The sequence below is a fragment of the Cervus canadensis genome, chromosome 12, assembly GCF_019320065.1.
Source record: "Cervus canadensis isolate Bull #8, Minnesota chromosome 12, ASM1932006v1, whole genome shotgun sequence".
Taxonomy (NCBI): Eukaryota; Metazoa; Chordata; class Mammalia; order Artiodactyla; family Cervidae; genus Cervus; species Cervus canadensis.
Window position 1 is genome coordinate 36208932 of NC_057397.1, and position 19835 is coordinate 36228766.

A 19835-nucleotide genomic window follows, 5' to 3' on the forward strand; every position below is an offset into this window, starting at 1 on the left:
AGATGGTTGGATGGCATCACCAACTCAATGGACATGAGTTTGAGCAAGCTCTGGTAGGTGGTGAAGGACAGGGAAGCCTGGCGTGCTGCAGTCCATGGGGTTGCGAATAGTCGGACACAACCGAGTGGCTGAACAACACAGTAACTCAAACAGTTTAGTACTGGCATAACACAGACATACAGATCAATGGAACAGAATAGAGAGCCTGGAAATAAATCCACCCATATATGGTCAATTAATTTATGGCAAAGGAGCCAATAATAAGTGGTGCTGGGAAAACTGGACAGCCACATGCCAAAGAATAAAACTGGACCATTCTATACCATACCTAAACATTAACTCAAAGTGGATTAATGACTTGAGTATGAGAAGGCGAGGGTGGGATGTTTCGAGAGAACAGCATCAAAACATGTATATTATCTGTAGTGAAACAGATCACCAGCCCAGGTTGGATGCATGAGACAAGTGCTCTGGCCTGGTGCACTGGGAAGACTCAGAGGGATTGGGTAGAGAGGGAAGTGGGAGGGGGGGTCGGGATGGGGAATACACGTAAATCCATGGCTGATTCATGTCAATATATGACAAAACCCACTACAATATTGTAAAGTAATTAGCCTCCAACTATTAAAAATAAATGAAAAAAAAAAAAACCTGAAATCATTAAGTTTCTCAAAGAAAATGCAAGCAGTAAACTCCTTGATGTAGGTTTTGATATTTAAATCTGACACAAAAAAGAACAGCAAAAACGAGTGGAACTACACCAAACTAAAAACTTCTGCACAGTGAAGGAAGCCATCAACAAAATGAAAAAAAAATATTTTTCATCAATGAAAATAAAAATATATATACACATTATTATTCAATATATATATTCAATTAATAAATTGAATAAATTATTCAATACATATCAGTTCAGTTCAGTTGCTCAGTCATGTCTGCATCTTTGTGATCCCATGTACTGCAGCATGCCAGGCCTCCCTATCCATCACCAACTCCTGAAGCTTACTCAAACTCGTGTCTGTTGAGTTGGTTATGACATCCAACCATCTTATCCTCTGTCATCCCCTTCTCCTGTCTTCAATCTTTCCCAGCATCAGGGTCTTATCAAATGAGTCAGCCCTTCACATCAGGTGGCCAAAGTACTGGAGTTTCAGCTTCAGCATCAGTCCTTCCAATGAATATTTAGGACTGATTTCTTTGGGGATGGACTGGTTGGATCTTCTTGCTGTCCAAGGGACTCTCAAGAGTCTTCTCCAACACCACAGTTCAAAAACATCAATTCTTCAGTGCTCAGCTTTCTTTATAGTCCAACTCTCACATCCATACTTGACTACTGGAAAAATGATAGCTTTGACTAGACAGACCTTTGTTGGCAAAGTAATGTCTCTGCTTTTTAATAAGCTATCTAGGTTGGTCATACTTTTCTTCCAATGACCAACCGTCTTTTAATTTCATGGCTGCAATCACCATCTGCAGTGAATTTGGAGTATCCAAAATAAAGTCTGTCATTGTTTCCACTGTTTCCCTGTCTATTTGCCATGAAGTGATGGAACCAGATGCCATGATCTTGGTTTTCTGAAGTTGAGTTTTAAGCCAACTTTTTCACTCTCCTCTTTCACTTTCATCAAGAGGCTCTTTAGTTCTTCTTCACTTTCTGCCATAAGGGTGGTGTCATCTGCGTATCCGAGGTTATTGATATTTCTCCCGGCAATCTTGACTCCAGCTTGTGCTTCATCCAGTCCAGCATTTTTCATGATGTACTCTGCATATAAGTTAAATAAGCAATGTGAAAATATACAGCCTTGATGAACTCCTTTTCCTATTTGGAACCAGTCTGTTGGTCCATGTCCCAGTTCTAACTGTTGCTTCTTGACCTGCATACAGATTTCTCAAGAGGCAGGTCAGGTGGTCTGGTATTCCCATCTCTTCAGAATTTTCCACAGTTTATTGTGATCCACAGAGTCAAAGGCTTTGTCATAGTCAATAGAGCAGAAATAGATGTTTTTCTGGAACTCTCTTGCTTTTTTGATGATCCAGCGGATGTTGGCAACTTGATCTCTGGTTACTCTGCCTTTTCTAAATCCAGCTTGAACATCTGGAAGTTCACGGTTCGTGTACTGCTGAAGCCTGGCTTGGAGAATTTTGAGCATTACTTTGTTACCTTGTGAGATGAGTGCAATTCTGTGGTAGTCTAGCATTCTTTGGCATTGCCTTTCTTTGGGATTAGAATGAAAACTGACCTTTTCCAGTCCTGTGGCCACTGCTGAGTTTTCCAAATTTGTTGGCATATTGAGTGTAGCACTTTCACAGCATCATCTTTTAGGATCTAAAGGAGCTCAAAGCTCCACTAGCTTTGTTTGTAGTGATGCTTACTAAGGCCCACTTGACTTTGCTTTCCAGAATGTCTGGCTCTAGGTGAGTGATCACACTATCATGATTATCTGGATTGTGAAGACCTTTTTTGTATAGACCTTTGTGTTCTTGCCACCTCTTTTTAATATCTTCTGCTTCTGTTAGGTCCATATAATTTTTGTCCTTTATTGTGCCCATCTTTGCATGAAAAGTTCCCTTGGTATCTCTGATTTTCTTGAAGAGATATCTACTATTTCCCATTGTATTGTTTTCCTCTATTTCTTTGCATTGATCACTGAGGAAGGCTTTCTTATCTCTCCTTGTTCTTCTTTGGAACTCTGCATTCAAATGGGTATATCTTTCCTTTTCTCCTTTGCCTCTCTCTTCTTTTCGCAGCTATTTGTAAGGCCTCCTCAGACAACCATTTTGCCCTTTTGCGTTTCTTTTTCTTGGGGGTGGTCTTGATCCCTGCCTCCTGTACAATGTCTCAAACCTCTGTCCGTAGTTCTTCAGGCACTCTATCAGATCTAATCCCTTGAATCTATTTGTCACTTCTAGTGTATAGTCGTAAGGGATTTGATTTAGGTCATACCTGAATGGCCCAGTGGTTTTTCCCTACTTTCTTCAGTTTAAGTCTGAATTTGGCAATAAGGAGTTCATGATCTGAACTACAATCAGCTCCCAGTCTTGTTTTTCCTGACTGTATAGAGCTTCTCCATCTTTGGCTGCAAAGAATACAATCAATCTGATTTCAGTGTTGACCATCTGGGAATGTCCACGTGTAGTCTTTTCTCATGTTGTTGGAACAGCCTGTTCGCAATGACCAGTGCATTCTCTTGGCAAAATTGTTAGCCTTTGCCCTGCTTCATTCTGTACTCCAAGGCCAAATTTGCCCATTACTCCAGGTATTTCTCGACTGCCTACTTTTGCATTCCAGTCCCCTATAATGAAAAAGTGGTGCTGGAGCAGTGGCAGCGTGGCATTGGAGAGACTTTGAGGAGATACCTCATGTCCAAGGGCAGAGAAGCCCCAGCAAGATGGTAGGAGGTGGGAAATAGCATTTAGAATCAAACCCCATACCCACCAGAGACGCTCAGAGGGCTCATACATACATTATGCGCACCAGGACCCAGAGACCCCACAGAGACCGAGACAGAAGTGTGTCTGGGTGTCTCCTGAGGAGGTACGGGGCAGGGGCAGGGGCAGGGGCTCTGGGTGCAGTAGACCTGGGTAGGGCATAAGCCCTCTTGGAGGAGGTTGTCATTAACCCACCGTAGAGCCCCCAGAACTTACACAGGACTGGGAAACAGACTCTGGGAGGGCACACACAGAACCTTGTGTGCACCAGGACCCTGAAGAAAGGAGCAGTGACCCCACAAGAGACTGACCCAGAGGTGCCCGTGAGTGTCCAGGAGTCTCTGGCAGAGGCGTGGGTTGGTGGTGGCCTGCTGCAGGGCTGGGGGCACTGGGTGTAGCAGGGCATGCACGGGACCTTCTGAAGGAGGTCACCATTGTCTTCACTACCTCTCCCATAGTTTGGCCTCAAGTAAAATAACAGGGAGGGAACACAGCCCCACCCATCAACAGAAAATTGGATTAAAAATTTACTGAGTATGGCCCTGCCCATCAGAACAAGACCCTCAGTCTCTCCCATCAGGAAGCTTCCATAAGCCTCTTTTCCTTCTCCATCAGAGGGCAGACAGACTGAAAACCACAATCACAGAAAATTAACCAATCTGATCACATGGACCACAGCCTTGTCTAACTCAATGAAACTATGAGCCACGCAGTGTAGGGCCACCCAAGATGGACAGGTCATGGTGGAGAGTTCTGCAAAAATGGTCCACTGCAAACCACTTCAGTATTTTTGCCTGGAGAACCCCATGAATAGTACGAAAAGGTAAAAAGATAGGACACTGAAAGATGAACTCCTCAGGTCAGTAGGTGCCCAATATGCTAATTCTCCAGAAAGAATTAACTCCAGAAAGAATGAAGAGATGGAGCCAAAACAAAAACAACACCCAGTTGTGGATGTGACTGGTGATGGAAGTAAAGTCTGATGCTGTAAAGAGCAATATTGCATAGGAACCTGGAATGTTAGGTCCATGAATCAAGGCAAATTGGAAGTGGTCAAACAGGAGATGGAAAGCGTGAACATCAACATGTTAGGAATCTGCGAATTAAAATGGACTGGAATGGAATTTAACTCAGATGACCATTATATCTACTACTGTGGGCAAGAATCCCTTAGAAGAAATGAAGTAGCTGTCACAGTCAACAGAAGAGTCTGAAACGCCGTACTTGGATGCAATCTCAAAAATGACAGAATGATTTATGTTCATTTCCAAGGCAAACCATTCAATATCACAGTAATCCAAGTCAATGCCCTGACCAATAATACTGAAGAAGCTGAAGCTGAACATTTCAATACATATACAATAAAAATACTCTTGGGACTTGTTTACATATTCTTAGGTATGCCCAGTACCTGGCATGTAACCAGCATACCACAAAAAATTAAAAAAGAATTCCTAATAACTTTGGATCACAATATGATAATTTTTTTCCTAGGATTGTTCTAGGATTTCCTACAGTATCAAATTTTACACTTTCACCCAAACAAAGCATCCCTTTCTCCCTGCCTCTCTCCCATGCAATAGATCTCTTCAAGAATGGAGTGAGAGTCAGATGTAAAAACAAACTTATGGGTACCAGGGGGGAAAGTGAGGGGAAGTAGGAGGCGTAAACTGGGAGACTGGGACTGATATACACACTACCATGTATAAAATAGAGAACTAATAAGAACCTACTGTATAGTGCAGGGAACTCTATTCAATACACTGTAATGACCTATATTGGGAATAGAATCTAAAACACAGTGGATATATGTGTAACTGACTCATTGCTGTATAGCAGAAACTAATACAATATTGTATATCAACTACACCCCAAGTTAAAAAATGAACTAAATTTAAAAAATGAATGAGGTGAGCGAATGAAGACTGCCTGGGGTCTTCTTCACCCTCCTGGGAGACAGTCTTTTGCTTGTGAAGGAACTCAGGATATTCGTTGGTGGAAAGTGAAGTGAAAGTGAAAGTTGCTCAGCCATGTCTGACTCTTTGCGACCTCATGGACTATATTGTCCATGGAATTCTCCAGGCCAGAATACTGGAGTGGGTGACCTTTCCCTTCTCCAGAGGACCTTCCCAACCCAGGGATTGAACCCAGGTCTCCCGCATTGCAGGCCGATTCTTTACCAGCTGAGCCACAAGGAAAGCCCAAGAATACTGGAACGGATAGCCTTTCCCTTCTCCAGGTGATCTTCCCAACCCAGGAATCAAACCGGGGTCTCCTGTATTGCAGGCAGATTCTTTTACCAACTGAGCTATCAGGGAAGCCCTGTTGGTGGAAATCAATATCCTTTGACTGTTTTAGGAGGGTTCTTGAGCTCTGGTCTTATCAGCTTGTGTGAGAGGCACACACTGTGCCCTCCTTTTATCTCCAGTCTGGTAATCTTAGTCTTGGTGAATAATATAGAAACAATCTGAAGCTGAGAGCAAAGCTATTTTGCTATAGGGATTGTGATATTTAAAGGGGTAAAGTGAAAGAAGTTATTTTTTTTCACATGAAGAAAACAGCAATTATGACTGGGTGCTATGATAAATTTTGATTTTATAAATTTCTACTAAAAACAAAACCATACCTGTTGGTTTCTTCTATTTTTAGCACCCATGGCATTCATTGATTGGACTATGGAAATAATCTGGCTTCCCTACTATTAATATTTCTGAATCCAGTGGGTTATCTTTGGCCTCACGGAAGAAAAACCTATGCCATCTTGTACTCTACTGTTAGCAAAGGGACTGATGTGAAAAGTTGATGTAATGAGCAAAGGTATGGCTTAGTTAAGTGGGCTAACTCTTGACTCAGCCTTTCTGTAATTCAAATCCTGATTTTATATTTGCTAAGTATGTAAGCTGATTCCTTACTTAACCTAACTTCTCAGTTTTCTCATCTGTAAAATGGGGCAATGGCACTACTTACCCAATAAAACTGTTATGGTAATTTAAGAGGATTAAATGAGGAAATACATGTAAAACATGTAGAACAACGTCTAGCACATGATAAACATTCCATAAATATTGTTATACAAAGGAGTTCTAGAACCTCTGTAAACGTTTACCTGGGAATTAAGCTAAGTCTGGATTACTGAGGAGCCCTTGTCATTTCCTTTTATTAATTGGGGAACATTACAGACTTTCTCATACTTCTTTAAGAAACCTAAATATTTATCTGGGGCTCTCTCTAAACTAACAGATTCTGCCCTAAGCCTGTGTATTAAGCAGGGAATATATCCAGAACTTCTTCAAATTACTTTCCAAAGAAAACAAAAGTCTCTGGACATGCAGTACTATTTGAAGCAGCATTTAATCTCTGGGAGGATTGTGTTAGTTTGGAACTACAAGAGCCATCGAGGTATCTATTGTGTGTCCACGTGCCTCTGAGTGACCTCAGTGTACTCAGGCCCCCTGTTATGAACTTGGTACATCAGATCACAGGTGAACTGGGGTGAGATCACATCCATTCATTCAAAGCGCAGGGATGTTTCCTGTTCTGACAGCAGCAACACTTAATAATGGTGAACTGAAGGCAGGGCAGTAAAGAAGTCAGGAAAAAGAGAACGCTTGTGACAGAACTGCCCGCAACAATGAGTTAACAACATAAATCACAATAAAAGATAGTCTTTATGTCGTTAAAACAGAAGAGTTCCCTTTAGATTTTCAAGCATCACTTATAAGCATTGCCTCAGGTGACTAGTAGGTGGTTGAGGGGACGGCCATACTGTCCTCTGCTTTCCCTAGGACTGTGAGCACAGAGAGCAGGTCAGTGAGAGACAGAGTTGTCTTATCTCTGAGGCTGAAATCCTGGATGTTCTCAGGAGGACAACAATCGTGAAAAACAAGCTGCTGCTGCTGCTGAGTCGCTGTAGTCATGTCCGACTCTGTGTGACCCCATAGATGGCAGCCCATCACGCTCCCCCGTCCCTGGGATTCTCCAGGCAAGAACACTGGAGTGGGTTGCCATTTCCTTCTCCAGTGCATGAAAGTGAAAAGTGAAAGCGAAGCCACTCAGTTGTGTCAGACTCGCAGTGACCCCATGGACTGCAGCCTACCAGGCTCCTCTGTCCATGGGATTTTCCAGGCAAGAGTACTGGAGTGGGTTGCCATTGCCTTCTCCGGAAAAACAAGCTAGCAGCAAGTAAATATCTGGCTCCCTGGGGTATTTCCTCAAAGCCTACTGATGAGGCAAGCTTACAGGATCCACTCTCCCCAAGCCAGCATCTGACACCAATACCTCTGGCAGAGAGAAGCCTGAATGTAACTTAGAAGTGTAGGCCAAAAGGGCGGGTCAGGAAGGCTTGATGTGGTTTATCTCATAAGGGAAACAGAGGAGAGTTATGACCTCACCCTTAGCTTGGAGGATTTACAGTGTTTTGGCAGATAGACATTGGCCTTGGGGTTAAGCTTGCAGAAAGCCCACGTCAACAGAGGGAATTTCTGTGGCCACCTGTGTTCTTTGGCTGTAATAGAGTGTATGCAACAAGTGCATACAGATGCCTGGGAAAAGCAGAGGGAAGCAGAAGTTGGGGTGTTGTTGTTGTCATTGTCGTTGCTAAGTCGTGTCGGACTTTTTGCGACCCCTTGGACTATAGCCCCACTAGGCTCCTCTATCCATGGTATTTCCCAGGCAATATTGGAGTGGGTTGCAGTTTCCTTCTCCAGGGGATCTTTCTGACCCAAGAAACAAACTGCATCTCTCCTACATTGGCAGGTGGATTTTTTTTTCTTTTAACCACTGAGCTACCTGGGAAACCCAGAAGTTGGGGTAGGTGAGACTGAATAAGATGAGTTTTCTCATGAAAACCATGAGCACCACTTAGCAACACCATACATGTAGCTTGGCTGACCTGCTCAGGTTCACTCCCAAGTCTGTTGTAATCTGGAAGGAAGGCAGTTGCAAACTGGCATGTGCTATGGAGGGGTTCTGAGGTCAGAACTGACCTGGACAGGTGATCTAGGTAAAAAATGGGGAAAAGAATCTGAAGCTTAATTGAAGATGGGTGCCCAGGAGGACTGAAGGTCAAGTTGAAAGTGAAACTGTGAAGATGAGTATTGAGCTTGAATCAGGGAGGTCTCAGATGGTTTTAGGCTGATGCTGTGAACATAGAAGGTGCTTCTGATTTTAGTCTCTTCTAAAGTGGGGGATGTTTATGTGGCAAGTAGGGGACTGAGAGACAGGAATGGAGGCTTAAACAAGGTGTGCAGGCAACATCAACTCAGAAACCAAAATTTCCTATCTGTACCTTCAAGAATATTATTACAACTGACCTCAGTTAGGCAGTAACTTAAAAATAAAGCGTGGATTAGAATTAACTACTCCATTACCACTCGATTCAGCCATCCTTTGATGAAGTGGAAAGGAAATCTGACTTTAAAAATCTTTTCCACTGATGTAAAAAAATCAAACTTGCACAGCCATAATCACTCTAGTTTGTGTTGTTCTTGGGTCTGCAGTCCTTAACTTTTGACAGGTACACAGATTATATTACCAATAATAATAATGCCATTCATTGGCAGAGTGCTTTATGGAGGATTAAAATGTTCTCACTTCCATGACCTCATTTTTTCCTAGTAAGACTGTGAACTATTATTATCAATCTGTTTTAATAGATGAGGCTTATCTTATGGATGAGATCACTGGGCTAATAAATAATAGACATAGGACTAGAATCCAGTACTTCATTTTTATTACAATAAAGAAAATGTATTGTTTTCTGAATTTTAAGACAACCTCGTTACAATATCTTGGCTTGTCTTAGATACTTATTTTAGTTGTTCTTTCTCTCCCTTTTTTACTATACTTCAAAAAGATGTTTGTGAGAGAAAGTGAAAAAAGAACCTAAATATTATAATTTTACAGTGAGGATAGATTATCAGAATCCTCAGCCTGTAGTTACCTAGCCTACTTCCTACAGAGTTGGAAATTTCTTAGAGTGAAAGAGTGATTTAGAGTCCTTTGAAAGCATTTGGTTAACATTTAATTCACATGGTGATGTGTGGCAGAGGCCAACACGATACTGTAGAGTAATTGCGTTTTGTTCTATACTTCTCAATACTGTACAGTTATAATCTTTAATAATTGTTTAAAAAAACATTTTATTCACTGGGCAATGTATTGTAACACACCAAGTGCTCACCTGAGGCTCTGAAAGAATGAACGAGCTTACACCCGTTTACTTCCACGGCTTACTGATCTGGGTTCCTGCACTTTTAATACTCCTTCCACTAATATTAGTAGCAGTAGTAGTAGCACTAAACGTGCAGGAACCAACATGGGACTTCTCAGGTGGTGCTAGTGGTAAAGAACCCGGCTGCCAATGCAGACCAGGTAAGAGACTAGGCTATGAACCCTGGGTTGGGGAGATCCCCTGGAGGAGGGCACGGCAACCCACTCCAGTATTCTTGCCTGGAGAATCCCTTGGACAGAGGAGCCTGGTGGGCTACAGTCCAAGGGGCTGCAAAGACACGACTGAACACACGACTGGCGTGACTTAGCACAGCACACACCGATACTGGATTCAGTTTATTATGAGCCTTGAGGAACAGCATTCACTTGAGACGTGCAGCCAGAGCCCAAGGATTCTGAGCTGTCAAGAGTTTGCTGTTATGGGAGGATGTGGATTCTCTTCTTTTGGCGTATAGAATGAGCATGTGGGTGCACTGGGGGAAGGCCAGAAGTAAAAGCAATGACTTCACTGCATTTATCACAGTGGCATATCTGAGCACCGAGAAAATAACTTGAATCACATCTCAAGTAATTTCATTTAAAAAAATTAGATATATGCTTTCAGGCCTGATACCAGACATAGGGACTCCTGAGAGGGCAGAGAAGTCCCTGGAACGACAAATGGAAAAAGAGATTTCAAACTTTTATTACCAGGTGGCAATAGAGATAAGTTTGGGTTTAACTCATCTCACTTAGCCTTCCTCATAGTGGCTGTGACAAGATAAAGGAGATCAGGGATCTGGGGATATCTAGGGCTTCCCAGGTGGCTCTAGTGATAAAGAACCCACCTGCCAAAGCAGGAGACGTAAGAGACACAGGTCCAACCTACAGATCAAGAAGATCCTGAGGAGAAGTTACAGCAACTCACTCCAGTATTCTTGCCTGGGAAATCCCATGGACAGAGGAGCCTGGCAGGCTACAGTCCATAGGGTTGCAAAGACTCAGATAAGATTGAGGCAACTTAGCACACATGGGCATATCTGAAGCTGAATTCCAAGCTCTAGACTGCTTAGTCTTGCTGGACCGTGGGATAAGGCAAGCTGCAAATGAATCCCTTAGGTTGATTTCAGAGCCACATTCCAAAGATTCTTTGTCTCCCCAAATACATCTCTACCTTATTAAAACTTAGCATCCTTTTTATTTCTTTGGGATCTTTAATGGGAAGACTGAAGTTTATTATTTTCTTAAGGTGTAGCTAACTTGGAGGATGGTATCTAGTTATTATTTTTGAAGAAATTAGTTTATCTGAATGTTTTATAGACACCCACCTAATAGAATTAAGGATCTTGAAGACACATCTTGGGGAAATTATTCTGTGGAAGTTGAAAGTTTTGAAGTGGACCATCATTTGGAGGTAAGAACAGAACAGGTTCTGAGAAAAAACTAAGAATCATGAAAAGACAGGAAATCCATAGGTTCAAAAGGAGTGGGCTGGGGAATGATGCAAGATGAAGTGGTGCAGATGAGAGTGACATTTGGGCAGATAAAAGGGGCCTTGGGGTATCTCGGATACCATGTGTTTTGGGTGGTACATCAAATTATGTAGGTCTAAAATGCTCCCTGGAAAAGTGAGCCCTGAATTCTTGAGAGAAAGACATACTAGGTAGCTACCACAGGTACAAAACGGCAGCTAAGGTCAGGAAAGAAGTCAAGGCGTTCGAGAAATTCCTGAGGGATAAACATGAGTAACAGCAGCACTTACCAGGTGAGTAAGGGAAGTGGTGTCAGACACAGAGCATTTCCATGGCACGAAGACAATAAAAATTTACAGTTTTAAAGAGGAGAAAGTGATAAACACTGCTAAATACCATGAGGAACTTAAGGTAATGGACAAGAAGTATTATTTTTTATTTGAAAGTGAGATCCTATGTTACTGCCAGATAAATTTCAGTAGAGTTTTGAGGGCAAAATCTGCAATCTGGTGGTACATGTGTAAATAGTTAAGTGGAGAAGGAGGAGTGGAATATAAAGGTTTTGAGTATAGATTAAAAAACCAGAATGCCTAGATTTCAATCTCTGCTCTGCATTTGGTAGCCGTGTCCTTGGGCAAGTTATTAACCACTTTGAAATTCAAATTTCACATTGGAAAATGGCAATAGTCATGGTTATGAGGAATAACGTGTTATTTTATATGTAAAGCAGTTAGAATTGTACCTGGCCTGTAGTTAAGTGTTGCATGTAAATAAAATGTAATCATTAAAACTGCTAACATTTTTATTTATTTTTTTCATGATTACATTTTAAACCTGAAAGTAGAGAGATGTATTAGTTTTTAATCGCCACACTTATTATCTCACAGTTCTGAAAGTCAGGAGGCCAGGTGGAGCTTGAATGAGTTTTCTACTCTATTTCTTTCAATTATGAATCAGGGCATTGGCTGGGTTGCATTTCCTTCTGGTTGCTCTGGAGAAGGATCTACTTCTAAGGTCACTCAGGTTGTTGTCAGAATTGAAGTCCTCATGGTTGAAGGACTAAGGTCCTTCTTTTCTTGTTGGCTATCAGGAAGGGGCCACCCTCAGCTCCTAGTTATGTGGTCTTCTCCATCTTCAGAGCCAGTAATAGAGAATTCACACATTAGATCTCTCTCACTTCAAATCCCTTTTTCATGGAAGAGCTCCCTTAATTTTAAAAGCTCATCTGATTAGGTCATGCCCACCAACAATAATCTCCCTTTTTTAAAGACAACCGTATAACACAAATGGATCCTAGGTCCACAGGTCACAGGTCTCTTCCATACACAGATGGGAGATTATACAAAAAGCTTGGGAAATTGTTAGAAAATCTTGGAAATCATCTTAGAAATTCTGCCTGCCATAGTCCAGAAGTTTAAGTTTTGTGTGGGTTAGGTTGCTATGTTTGAAAGTTAAGGAGAAAATAACCAGTGGAGAAGGAGACATTCACGACAATAGAAAAAAAAGATGATATTTTTTCCTAGTGTAATGGCTTGAAAAGAAATGGTTATACATGGGACTGAGGACAGAGCTGGATGGGTTAACACTGGGGAGGAGCAGAGACATTTCTGAGACAGTAGAAAAGGTGGTTAGAACATATATTCACTATATTACTTGATGTTTAGCAAACAGCCTCAAAACTTGTGGTGTGTTAAAAAAAAAAAAAACAATTATTTTTCATGCAGCTGCAGGGTCCAGCTGGTTTTGGCTGGGCTCCCTCATGCATCTGTGGCTCAGCTGGCCCAGTCACGTGCCTGCATGTTGGCTCTCCTCCACACTTGTCTTGTTTTCTTCCTGGTAGTAGGAAAGCCAGGCGAGTCCTTCTCACAGTGACATAGTAGAGGCACATGAGCACAAACAAGTTACACAGGCAGTGGTGCATTGCCACTTCTACCTCATTCTATTGCCCCCAAATGGGTCACGTGTCTAGCCCGGTATCAGAGAACAAGGTTACCACAGAGATGTGGAGGCAGTGAAGAACTGACCCCATCAATACAACATACCAAAATGATGGGCAAGTTTGGAAGCAGAGCTGTTAGGTTGTAATGAAATTCACATCTATTGGCATCTAAGATTTTGGTGATACGGGAAGATGATGGAATTTGATTTTAAAATTTGAACATAAGCAGAAAAGCCACGGGGGGGTGGAAACCTCAATATTTAGAGAAGATAGCTTGTCTTGATTAAAGAAAGTATAAAGGGGATCTATGGTGGATAAAGTAAAATGGCTAGACCAGAATGCCATCTGATACTAAGATAATGTGCTGGATATTTTCCCTCCAAATCCACATTCTACTTTTGTTTATTCTTTGCCCCAGGAAGCTGCAGTGTATGGATTATTCTGTTTTGGTCTCTGGGTTCTATTTGGGTTCAGCCAACAGGAAGCACTGGGGGTAATGAGCATGGGGTAGGGGAGTGATGTCAGGGGTTTATTCTCTGAGTTCCTTCCCTACAGGTTGAGTCTCTCAACAAAAGGCCACATGTAAAGCAGCCCTTTGCACATGTTACTAAGTCTAGGTTCTGGTAATTTCTCCTTCCTCTTGCCTTTTCAGGATTAGAAACAGCGAGGTTTTCCATTCTTGCTAGGTTTAAGTTCCTACATTACACTTGGTTGGTTTCCTTACATTCCTTCCACACTTAGTAAAATTTTTTTTAGAACTCTCCTCAGTGGTCTAGTTTGTGTCATCTATTTCCTGCTGGGACTCTGACTAATGCAGTTAAGGACTTGGGATTTCATTTGTTAGGCAACAAGAAAAGAGTCAGGAGAGGAATGTGAACTAAACTGTGCTGTAGGAAGACTAGAATGGGAGGCACGTATAGACTGTTTTAGAGGAGGCTTGAGACCATATAGGAGACTCACAACCACCCAGGGAAAAGCTGCAGGCAAGGCTGTGGGAAGGAAAGGGGAAATAGGAGTAAAAGCAGTTGTGCATGCAGAATAGATCAGTATCATGGTGTTTAGTAAGCATTTAGATGGTCAGAATGAAACAGCATGATATTTCCAAAATTTCTAGCCTTGGGAACGAGGCGATCAGTAATATCATTAAGAGGAACTAGGGATTACAAGAGAATAAAATGTTCTGTTTTGACATTTAGAATTTTCCATGTGATGTTCAGTGTCCTGTTGACTTAACCAAAGTTGAGCTTGAGAGACAGATCAGGGCTGAGAGTAATTTGAAACTGTCCACATAGACTCAACAATCAAAGTCATTAAAACAGATAAGATCGACTAGAACCAGAATATACAGAAAGAAGACAGCAACAGGAAAAAAAAAAAACAAACAAACATAAAATAATGACACCGATGAACTTCCCTGGCAGACCAGTGGTTAAGGCTCTGTGCTTCCAATGCAGTGGGTGTGGGTTCGATCCCTGGTCCAGGAACTAAGATCCTACATGCCCTGTGGCATGTGCCCCCTCTCCCGCAAAAAAGAAAATAATGACACTGAGCAATGAGAAGAATAAGAGAAGCCAGAGATAAAAGAGTGCTTAAAATTTAGGTTGAGAAACAAGAGGATTTAGTTCTGGAGAGTCTTAAGAAGAAGGGTGTTGATGTTTTTAATGTAGTGTTACTTTTGAAGGTTTGTCATGGAAACCAGGGCACAGTGGGTGGAAGACTGATGAGAGGCACAGAAGTAGGACCAGTGTCTAGACTACTCTTTCAGGATGTTTGATTTCTAAGGGCTCAAGACTATCCTGTGAAGGACTAGATAGAAAATATTTTAGACCTTGTGGGCTACAAAGTCCTTGCTGAAACTATTCCATCCTGCCATTGTTGTGTGAAATAAGCCATAGAAAATCCATGAACCAACAGCCCAGCCTGTGTTTCTGTAAGACTTCATGTACAAAGAGATAGAAGGTAGAATTTAGGTTACTGGTCACAGTTTATTGATCTCTGGATAAAGGTAAAAAGAATGTTCAGCAATTATAAAAGAAAACACAGTAGTTATGAAGATAAATCAGTGTCTGGGGAAGAGTTTTATGATTTTATGTATGAGAGATGGTAATTAAGTTGAGGTATCACAGAAGAATCTGATAGAAAGACAAAGGGCACACATGGTCCAGGCTTCATTTGGAAATACAGTTTCTAAGACTGGAGGGAAGAGGGGGAAGAGAGAAACTGATATGCAGACTACTAATTTCATTTCAGCTTAGCATTTATTTCAGACCCTTTTTTTGGATATACTTTTTAAGAAACTAACGTTTTAGAGATAAGTGGATTTTGGGTGTTTTTGTTTTATTTTAAAGGCCAAGCATCCTAGCATGGATTTTGGTTTCTCTCAGGAAGATCATAGGTCTGGGGTGCCACTTATTTAAGGAAATTCTTAAGTGCAAATATTTTTTCCTTATTTTGTTTTTAGATTTATTATCTAAGCTGTCTCAACTGAGAGATTTTTTATTTGTTTTTAGTTTTTGGCTGTGCTGGGTCTTCGTTGCTACACATGGGCTTTCCCTAGTTGCAGTGAGAGGGGGCTTCTCACGGGCGTGTCTTCGCCTGTTACAGAGTTCAGGCTCTAGGCACATGGGCTTCTGTAGTTGTGGGTGCATGGGCTTATTACTCCATGGCATGTGGGATCTTCTCACACTGGGGATCGAACCCATCTGGCATGCTGATTCTTAATCTCTGAATCACCAGGGAAGGCCCACAGATGAGAAATTTTTTGAGTAGGTATTTTTTTCTTTGTAATATGTTTTCATACTTGGGGTAGATAAATGACAGAAACATATGGGAGCATTAGCAATTCATGTCTATAAAATTTTTTCTATCTTCTAAATTGTTGCTGTTATTCTTGCTTCTTTGCTCATATTCTCTACGGATTTCATGTTATTGAGTGAGTATATTCCTATACCAGAAAACCTAAGTCAATGGAACTTTGTGTTTAAATCTACTAGAGGAATAGTAATTTAAGGATTAATTCTTTAGAAAATTCACTTGTTGGGGGATAGGAGGGAGGTTCAAGAAAGAGATGATATATATATATATATATTTATGGCTGAATTGCATTGTTGTTCAGCAGAAACTAACACAACATTGTAAAGCAATTCTCCTCCAATTAAAGTATTTAAAAGGGTAAAAAAGAAAATTCACTTGGAAAGTAAATCAAGCCCTCTAATTTACTTGTTTTGAATGCTTTCCCATCTACAGACAGTTTTTGAATTGGATATTCTTCTGTTGAGGCATACCTATCCACTCTTTTTGCTTTTTACTTTTTCTCTTTCCCATTATCAGTTGCATGTCTTAGGGTGAGGTTTAAGCAGAGAAAACATTTAAAAGGAGAAAATAACAAATGAACCCGTTCATATTAAGTTTTCTAGTTTGTGCTTAAAATAATTTTCAGCCTTAAATTTGAGACAACTAAACACTTCTGATGATCTTGGGTTGTTAGTTGGGAATTTGCCTCTAAACACAGATCTACAGCATATTACTTGGATCAGCAAATCCCAGATTTGTTCTTTATGTCTTCATTCTCATGGGGCAAATTACACCAGGTTCCAGGCAGAAAGTTGTCATAAAGAACTTTTTTTCTTTCAAAGTAATTTGCTAATGATCCTCTCTCTTGTGTAACCAGCACAATCAGTTAAGGTCAGTTTGGCATACCTTTGTTTGAGTGAAGCCCAGTTTAACTTCCACATATATAATGAAATGGTTTTCATATGTTGAGACATTTATTTTCTGAATTGTCACTTTCTAAAACAAATCTTCATTACTTAAGACACGGTCTTTGGTCAAAGCTTAAGCTCTGATTCAGGAATATGAACTTTGTCATTTTGTACTGTGTCTGTTAATAAATCTAACAACCATATCTTGGGATATCTTTTCTCTTATATGGCACATGGAATGCAACCTAGAGTGGAAACAGAGAAACCATCTGTTGCAAATTCTAAACAAACCAAAAGTCAAAACAAAGCAGATGAAGCATTTTGGGTTGGAGTACACATACTTCACATATGTGAGATAATGTAGTGTGCAAAGTTACATGGAGATTAATTCATGGACATGTGACTGGTTGGAACTTGCAAGGCTTTAAGTGTAGGGTTAAAAGGCATGTTTACAAATCCGAATGTATATAGGAGATAATATACAGCCAGCTGTGTCCAAACCATTTGCAATGAAAAGAAATACAATTTTAAAAAGTATGTAACCCTCCGATGAGAGGTGGTTTAGAACAATGAGAAACAATTTGTGTGGGGGGGAGGGGAGAGAGGAAAGGAGGGAGTGTGCATTGGGATAATTGCAAAGTGCTTCATATTAACTCTGGGACCTTGGACAGGAGATAACACTTTGAGCCTTCATTTCTTTAACTGTCAACATGAAAAGTATCTTTCCTAGTTACCTGTATTATAGGTCAAAATGTGATGATGTGTTTGACAAATCATGAAGTTTTATATATACATATGTATATATATTCACCCAGTAGCATTTGTAGAACATCTATGAAAGAGGAGAGTGAAAAAGTTGGCTTAAAGTTCAACATTCAGAAGACTAAGATCATGGCATCTAGTCCCATCACTTCATGGGAAATAGATGGGGAAACAGTGGAAGCAGTGTCAGACTTTATTTTTTGGGGCTCCAAAATCACTGCAGATGGTGACTGCAGCCATGAAATTAAAGATGCTTACTCCTTGGAAGGAAAGTTATGACCAACCTAGATAGCATATTAAAAAGCAGAGATATTACTTTGCCAACAACGGTCCGTCTAGTCAAGGCTATGGTTTTTCCAGTAGTCATGTATGGATGTGAGTGTTGGACTGTGAAGAAAGCTGAGCACCGAAGAATTGATGCTTTTGAACTGTGGTGTTGGAGAAGACTCTTGAGAGTCCCTTGGACTGCAAGGAGATCCAACCAGTCCATCCTGAAGGAGATCAGTCCTGGGTGTTCATTGGAAGGACTGATGTTGAAGCTGAAACTCCAATACTTTGGCCACCTCATGCGAAGAGCTGACTCATTGGAAAAGACCCTGATGCTGGGAGGGATTGAGGGTAGGAGGAGAAGGGGACAACAGAGGATGAGATGGCTGGATGGCATCACCGACTCAATGGACATGAGTTTGAGTAAACTCCAGGAGTCAATGATGGACAGAGAGGCCTGGTGTGCTGAGATTCATGGGGTCGCAAAGAGTTGGACACGACTGAGTGACTGAACTGAACTGATGAAGCACTGTGCTAGTATAAATGGACTTAGTATAAATAAATGTAAATAATATATCTGCCTTCTAAAAGTTTATGATTTTATATGGTCTGTGTATATGGAAATAAACATGTAAAAAGCAACCTACTGCAAATGTGTGTGAAAAGGATACAATTGACTATAGAGGCATTAAGTGATCATTCAGTTGTAGAAGACAGGAAAGAATTTCTACAGAAAGTGATCTGAGTAGGTGTTACCAGACAGAAGGAAATGAAGGTGGTGTTGATAGAGATTCGTCTATAAGAATAATCTTATAAACAAAGGTGTATATGCATGAAAGGACATAGTTCATTAGAAGAAGTACAAAACTGCACATGTAGGTTTTCTGTTCTTGACTAATTTGTATCAGATACAAAACTAAGCCATGCCGTGTGGGACCACCCAAGACAAATGGGTCATGGTGGAGAGGTCTGACAGAATGTGTTCCACTGGAGAAGGGAATGGCAAACTACTTAAGTATTCTTGCCTTGAGAACCCCATGAACAGTATGAAAAGGCAAAAAGATAGGACACTGAATGATGATCTCCCCAGGTCAGTAGGTACCCAGTGAAAAGATCCTGAAGCTGGGGAAGATTGAGGGCGGGAAGAGAAGGGGACGACAGAGGATGAGATGGTTGGATGGCATCACTGACTCAATGGACACGGGTTTGGGTGGACTCCAGGAGTTGGTAATGGACAGGGAGGCCTGGTGTGCTGCAGTTCATGGGGTCGCAGAGAGTCAGACACGACTGAGCAACTGAACTGAACTGAACATAAACAGATGAAAAGTGAAAAGTGAAAGTGTTAGTCACTCAGTCATGTCCAATTCTTTGAGATCCCATGGATTGTACTCTGTCAGGCTCCTCTGTCCATAGCATTTTCCAGCAAAAATACTGGAGTGGGTAGCTGTTCCCTTCTCCAAGGGAGCTTCCTGATCCAGGGATCGAACCCAGGGCTCCTACATTGCAGGCAGATTCTCTACTCTCTGAGCCACTGGGAAAGCTCTGATAAATAGATTTAGTGATAATATTAAGGAAAAAAAATCTGTGGGTAATGAATTCTTTATAAGCACACATAGAGTATACTGATTTTAAGTTAACTTCCCTGGATATATTCCGAATGGCAACCAATAGTGTAAAGAGTGAGATTTGGAATAAATTTCATGATATGGTAAGAAGTTATGGGTAGGGTCTCTTAAGACTGCTTTGATGTATAAAAGATGTAATGATCAAAATTTTCCAAGCCAAGCTTCAGCAATACGTGAACTGTGAACTTCCAGATGTTCAAGCTGGTTTTAGAAAAGGCAGAGGAACCAGAGATCAAATTGCCAACATTTGCTAGATCATCAAAAAAGCAAGAGAGTTCCAGAAAAACATCTATTTCTGCTTTATTGACTTTGCCAAAGCCTTTGACTGTGTGGATCACAATAAACTGTGGAAAATTCTGAAAGGGATGGGAATACCAGACCACCTGACCCACCTCTTGAGAAACCTGTATGCAGGTCAGGAAGCAACAGT